A 7198-nucleotide genomic window follows, 5' to 3' on the forward strand; every position below is an offset into this window, starting at 1 on the left:
CTCCGTGGCATGTGGGATCTTCCCGGACCAGGGATCGAACCCGTGTCCCCTGCATTGGCAGGTGGATTCTTAACCACTGCGCCACCAGGGAAGTCCCCATCTGTCTTTTATATGGAATGCTTTTGTGATTTTTAAATGATAGTTTACTGAAGACAATGACCAATCTTCGCAAAGGGGCAGAATTTACACATAGTTTTCCACTAGCATGAAAAGCCTACAAATTACTAATTTTAGGTTCTGTACCTCTCCTTTGGGCTTGGGAGTGACATAACAGTATTATGAGAAAGTGTGTATCTTCATAAAAAATACACCCCACAGGTCCCATCACAGATCTATTCCATGGAACACTTGCTGATTTGGGGATGACAGGTTTTGCATAAAGAAGCAAACCAACAAATCTTTTTCTGCTCTTCTGGTCGGTTCCAGAGCAAACTGAGGGTGTGGGGTAGCTCATGGGATAGTTCACATTTAAGACTCTGAGCTCTGATAAGAAAGTTCAAATATTCGTTTTCTCAACTTTTGATATAATACTTTTTATAGCTCCTCTTTGTTATAAGACTTTGATAAAAGTGTAGAGGGGCTTTCAAAAATTCATGAGAAAGAAACTTTTCAGTTTTGCTTAATCACTGGATGGTCAAATTGCAGAAAGCTGATGGGCCGAGTAAATAAAAGCTTCAATAGATGTTAAATGTCTGTAGCCTAAGGACATAAAGATCTAACACTCGTACATAAATATTTTATCATTTCTAGTATAACTAATGTTAGGAAAAGCAATCATGACCTGAGCTCAGAAATGACTGCTCTTAAAGGATCTGCCAGCTCTGAGTCTGGAAATGGGCTTCCTTGCACCTTCTACTGCAAGTCTAGTCTAATCGGGGAAAAGGACATTCACTTACAAGGTAAGTTACAGTCTAAGTAGGCTCTGGAGATGCCAAGTTTCACGAAAATTCAGGGCTTAGAGGAGGGGGTGAGCAATACAGCTGCTGTCCTCCTGCAAGGCTGTTGCCGTCTAATCTGAGATGAATCACACGAGGCTTGGTTGTCCTGGTAACTTGATAGCCATTCTGCTTGTCTGGAGGCTGAGGCAGGGAGTATTAACTCTCTTTAAAGTTTCTTAGAGACATGAAGCCAACAAGTTATAAGGAGGATATTTCGGCTACTTCCAAGGCCACAAACACTGTGTAACAGTGGCTTAAGGCCACCATCTTATTTCGCCCCAGATTTTGTGGCCAGAAGCTGAGGCAGGGTTCAGCCGGATGGCTTGTCCCTGGTCTTTGAGGTGCTGGCTGGGGGTCCACTTCCGAGATGGTCCCTTCTCTCACACATCTGGTGCCTGATGGGCAGCTATGTCCTCCCCACTCCACGCGCTCTCAGGGCCTCACCTCGTGGCCCCCAGCAGGGCAGCTGGACTGCTGACATGGTGACCCAGCGGGTATCCCAAAAGAGAGAGAGAGGAGGCCTCCCTTACCTCTTACGTCTGCGTCTGGAAACTGGGGCCATATCTGCCACATTCTGTCACGTGAAGCAGTCACAAGCCTTGTCCAGATTTAAGGAGAGGTGACAGAGGTCCCACACCGCAAAGCAGGGAGAGTGAATGCATTTATATACATCTTGAAATGGCCTCAGTGCTCTCTCTGGCCAGGAATTGTTTACATTTCTCCTACGTGTGAAATATACTCATCTTCCCTCCCAAGATCCCTGCAAGTTTAATCTCATTACAACATCAGGTTCAGGCTCAAAGTCCAGGATTTCCTAAACTAAATCAGACCAATGGATAAGGATCCTTGGGCAGGATTCCATTAAAAGGGTTCCTTTTGATCTTAAAAGCTCTGAGCTAAGAAGACAAATTATCTTTCCCTCTTGCATCCAGTGTAAAATGGTGAGATGTACACAGGAGAAAGTAGACATGCCTGCTCACAAAATGGGACAGCAGAGAGCATGTGAAGTCACCGGTCCCCAGCAACCCTGATGTCCAACCAGGCACGTGGTGCCAGTTACTTGACTGGGACCTTCCTGCAGAACTTGGTTCTGTCCTCTGAGACATCCTTCCTTTTCCATAAGAAATGGCGGGATGTTTCTAGATCAGAAGACTTCTCTGCCTGCTTCCTGTGTGTGAAAACTTGGGGAAAGTCAAAGTCCTGTATTTGTCCTGTCTCTGCCTCTTTCAGTCTTAGAGGATATATTTTCTTTAAAAACCTTGTCGGATTCCTGTGTATCAGATTATAATATATTCTGTTTATACCACATCTCTTTCTGGAACAGGCCCTTCCAGGACTGCACGTCCGGAGCTACGGGGCCAGGGTCATAAGATCCTTAGCAACCTTCTAGTCAAGTTGAGAGGATTCTTAAGATTCTTAGAGATCTTAATATACATGTCTTGACATATTTCTAAGGTCTCAACAAAGAGTCTTACAACTACCCCCGGAGATCTTCATACTAAGGCCACCATTTAACTGTGCTCACCCTGGTTTGATGTTTTCCCTGAGGTCATTTCTTATTTTGAGAGTCTTTTGCAGACTGAAGAGGTTCCAGTCAAGAGGCAGTTTTAGTTTTTGACTCAGCAGGTCCCAGTTTATGTTTCCTCTAATTCTGTCTGAAAACTAAATATTTCTTATTTATTTATTTATATTTTTTTACCCTCATCTCTCTGTCTGTATCCTATCACATGTGTCTAGGAAATTCATCGGTACTTTCAGCTTTCTGCCAGGAAATATCTGTCACCAAATCCACCAGCTCGGTAAGTATACTTTCTCCTCTCTGTGCTGCCATGGGAAGCATTGCAGCTGGATTTTCTGCTGCTGTGTAGTGCGGCCTGCCTTCTCTCTAGCCCCCCAAATGAGGGTCTTCTTACTGTCCTTCAAACCCTCGTCCACCATCAGCTCAAGGCCCTTCCAGCCACTTGTCTGAAGTTTTTGGTATGGTGGGTCCCCACTCCCTGGACCAAACTCAGTTCCTGGAAGATATTACTGTGAAATAAATTATCTCCAAACTTCATACTTTGAAACAAACCATTTATTTGCTCAAGGTTTGTAGGTTCAGGAGTGCAGGAAGGGATTTTCTGAGTAGGTTTCACTGATCCATGCCAGGCTAGGTGGCTGCAGCAGGAGGGTCCACTTTTCACGTGGATTTCTCTCTCACTTCTCAGGTACCTTGAAAGGGATGGCTGGAAGGCAGACCCATCTGGGCCTCTCATCTGCTCCGTTTGTCTCAAGGTCTGTCTAGATGATCTTTCCAGCAAGAGAGTCACACTTCTTCCACGGTTACCTTGGGCTCCAAGAGTGAGTTTTCCAAGAGACCAGAAGAGGAAGTTGCCATTCTTTTAAGACCTGGATTTGGAAAGTCACATCATTTCTCTGTGTTTTATTAGTCAGCAGTCACAGAGCTGGCCCAGGTCCAAGGGGAGGGGACATACACCCCATTTCTCCACGGAAGGCAGGTCAAAGAAAGTGACCCCATCTTTCATCCACCAGAGCTAGTGACCATCACTCCTGAATTCAAAAGCAGGATGCATAATTTGACAATACGTTTTCTGACTTGTGAATTTGTTCATACTGGATTTTTAGAAAGCTTCTTAGGTAAATATACAGTTAGTATTATAATCAACAATCCCAGGACTGTAGAGAAATTGTGAAGAGAACATCGTGAGTGTCCCAGCAACTCTGGAGTGTGTGGTTGGGTGTCGAGGGCACTTTACAACTAGACAGTTTACACGGGGTTGGAGGTCTCTAAGAAACAAAGTGAAGACACTTCTTTGAGAACGGGAAGAGTATGTGCTTTTTACACATTTTTCTTTTCCAGAGATGGTGAGTTTTATTTTTTTCTTGTCTGGATAGAGGTTTGATTTGCTCTTGAATGTTCCAGCAGGGCGAGAGACGAGGAGAAAGCACAGAATGCAGAGGTCTATTTGGTGCAATCTTCTCCCTCATTTTCATCTTCACCATCAATGGTGAGAGCAGCATACTTGCTTGCAGAACTGAACTTAGAGGCTGGATCTTCTTCAGTTTTCTTTGGCTCAGGTGCAGATCTAGCATCCTGATCCTTTTTGCCATCTTTCCTATCTGACCCCTTCCAGTGGTCTTTGTTCCCTCCATCTCCTGGACCACAGCTGGAGTTACCACTGTGGCCTTTTGGGACACTCACCGCATCTACTCTATTTTCATCTTTCCTTGCTGGTCCTTCCTCAGATGGTTGAGCTGGAACTCCTTTCCCTCCACCACTTGTAGGGGACTTCTGCTCTGTGTCTGAGCTCTGAGATTGAGCAGGAGGTTTAGAACTTCGCTTCACCCAAGCGTTCTCCTTTGGTGGAGGGGCTGGCATTACCTTTAGAGGCTGTTCAGGTTTGGGAGGCTTAGAAGTTAGGGACTGACAGTTTTCCTCTTTATTGGGTGTTTCATTTTCTAGAGACTTCTCACTCTTTCTCCTTCGTGCATTTCTGCCAGATGTGGCTGAGGTCCCAGTCCGTGATGACTCACTTCCTGTCCTCGACCATTCCCGTTCCTGAGTTTCTTCACTTTGCCAGCTTGGGTATCTCTCCAGAGGCCGTTGTTCTAGCTTTGGCTCATCCAGCTGATGTTGCAGTTTCTCCTGTTCCTTCTGTAGTGGCTTTTCTACTTGTTCTCTAGCAGTTGTGCCAACAGGCTTTCCTCCTCCAAAGAGAGAGGCTGCTCGACTGGACTGGGACGTGCTAGTAGAGGAATCGTCTTGCTTAGGAGTACTCTGAGGCTTTAGGTTCAGTCTGGGTTTTGGGGGAGACATCTGTCATCACGCCTACAATCATCCCAAGAGTATGCATGTCTGGAGCTCCATGACTGGTCATCTTGTCTGTCATATCTCTCTTTATAGCGGTCTTCACCTCCTCTGTAGACGTCACCCTACGGTACTCACTACCAAACGCTCTTCTGCCACTGCCCGTCCTGGCATCGCAGCCTCTATTGTAATCTCTGCTGCCTCTGTGATCATAGCAATCTTGGCTCCAGATCGATCCATGTCCTGGCGTGGGCCATCACGGTAACTGTCCTGATGCCCTTCACGATATCGGTCTGAATCATAACGATCTCGATATTTGTCTCTAAGCCTTCATCACCTCTTCTAGGTGGGTAGCCATCAAAGCTGCAGCACGACGGGCCTCCAGTCTGTACCTGTGTTTTCAGAATCCTGATTTCTAGCTCGGCCGAAAGAACGATCATCCTGTCTTTACCCTGTGCTTGATCAGCAGCGTCCACTTGAATTCTCCTGTTACCTAGAAACTCTTCACTGAGGCTCAGGGCACTGAGCAAGGAATCCAGGTCCTCAAACTCAGCATAACCAAAACTTTTCAACCTCTCAGGATTGCTGGGTTCACCCAGTAAACACACTGCACTGATGTTTAATCCTCTAAAGAATTCCTTAATGGAGTCTTCTGTCACATCATAGGGCCGGTTCCCTAGAAAAGCAGTGCAGGGTGGCAATTTGGGAAGATGGCTCCGGTCAATGGCTCGGGTTCCCAAGCAGCCCGTGGAGCAGTGGGCAGGACGGAACGGTCAACTGGAGGTGCCCTCTACACGTCATCATCATTACTATGCCAGTGGTTGAAACAGGTCCTTCTGGGTCGTCTGTTTCATCAGCTCAGCTGTCTGGTTTGGGGACCTAGGTGCTTCCTCCAGCATTCCCTCCATCCTCAGCCAGAAAGTCTGTCAGGGAGACAGTCTTCCGCTTCCTATTCTTCTTTTTTGCTGAGGCCATTTGGGAGAGGGAGAGAGAAGGCAAAGGCACAAATATTTTTATTGGAAACTCAGGTTTTAATATATGTCAACGATGAGCTTAGTGGTTTGTGATTGGTCCACCCGTCGCCTGGTTCAAATAACATCCATCTCCATGGACTGGCATTCTCAGCATTCATGTCTACCCACTAGAATATTTCCTAGTTTCATTCGCATGTGGTCTCTGAGCAGGAAGTTCCTTGGTTGCAGTTTCCTTATAGCATCAATACCTTCCTCAGTTTTCCTCACAACAAAAGAGCTAGAACAGCTCCCTGAGAACTCTCCCAGAAATGCCTCTCTGAGGGTTGATTCTCTTCTGAAGCCCTTTCTGCCTGGGTTTTTCTCTTTGACACCGTGGATCACGTCAACCCCAGGATGGTTTTGTTGCAGGTGAGATCACATGACATATCTTAAACCCTAGATGCATGACTCAGATTTTCCCTTTTAGCTCTCATCCTTTCCTCAGGCAGGTTTGTGCTTTGTTAGAACTCAGACTCCTCCCTACTAAGCATCACATGAATTACTACAGCTGTACCTAGCTCAAGAGAAAAATCGGTTTTTAAATACTCAAAACATTGTTAATGCAAAAGTAGTTTGGGTTTTAAAAGAACCTTGTCAGGGTTGGGAGTTCATACATGGCAAAGCAGCTTCCTCACTACCATCTATTGAAAGTCAGCCCTCGACACAAGGGTTTGTTAAAAAAGAAAAAAAAAAAAAAGCCCTTGTCCCCGCTAAGAGTGCAGGCTTTATCTGTAGACATGGGCACTTGCTGGACCCTGTCTGAGCAGAGGGGGGGGATGGAGGCCATGCCCTCCCTTGTCTGCTAAACTGACGACCAACTGAGGACAAGAATGAAGGTCATCTGCTCATCATGTGGGAAACTGTGGCCTTATTTAAAAGTGTGCACAGATATACGTGTCATCAGAGCAGAAAGACCTGGAGTCGTCACCCAAACCCTTCCAGTGGATGCTTCCAGGGAAGGTGGGGGCGTGGAGGAGACGTTAGGACTAACATGTGTTCACAGGCTGTGAGTATCACTCAGACGAGAACTAGGAGAAATTTGAGGAAGACAGGAACCAGAGCAGAGGGCATGGCGCTGGGAGGTCTTCTAAGATGTCCCTGGAGATGCTGAGGTCCCAGCCCTGGCGTGACCTCCTCCCCTGAGCGTGACCCATAACTGGCTCCTAGAGAACAGAAAGGATGCCATGAGGGGTGGTCTGTGTCTGTGCATCTAATGCAGGGAGCTAATCAGTCTCCTTTAGTTTGATGGGTAGCATACTTGGTCTTAATCCTACCATTTAATTTATTTTTTTCACATTAACTTTTTCCACATTTTAATGAAAAATTTTAAATACATGGCAAAATAGCAAGAATTTTGTGATTTTACAGCAAACACTTGTTCACCCACTGCCTCGGTTCTCTCGCACCCTTCCCTGTGCTTCTTCATGACACACCCTTGC

The 7198-nt window shown here is 46.1% G+C and overlaps 1 pseudogene; it reads right to left on the minus strand.

The window, feature by feature from the left end:
• Positions 1 to 3900: 3900 nt before the first annotated feature.
• Positions 3901 to 5721, minus strand: LOC102983719 (eukaryotic translation initiation factor 4B-like; annotated as a pseudogene).
• Between the last annotated feature and the right edge of the window lie 1477 nt (positions 5722 to 7198).

This window comes from Physeter macrocephalus, chromosome 8 (genome assembly GCF_002837175.3).
Source record: "Physeter macrocephalus isolate SW-GA chromosome 8, ASM283717v5, whole genome shotgun sequence".
In the NCBI taxonomy this organism is placed as follows: Eukaryota; Metazoa; Chordata; class Mammalia; order Artiodactyla; family Physeteridae; genus Physeter; species Physeter macrocephalus.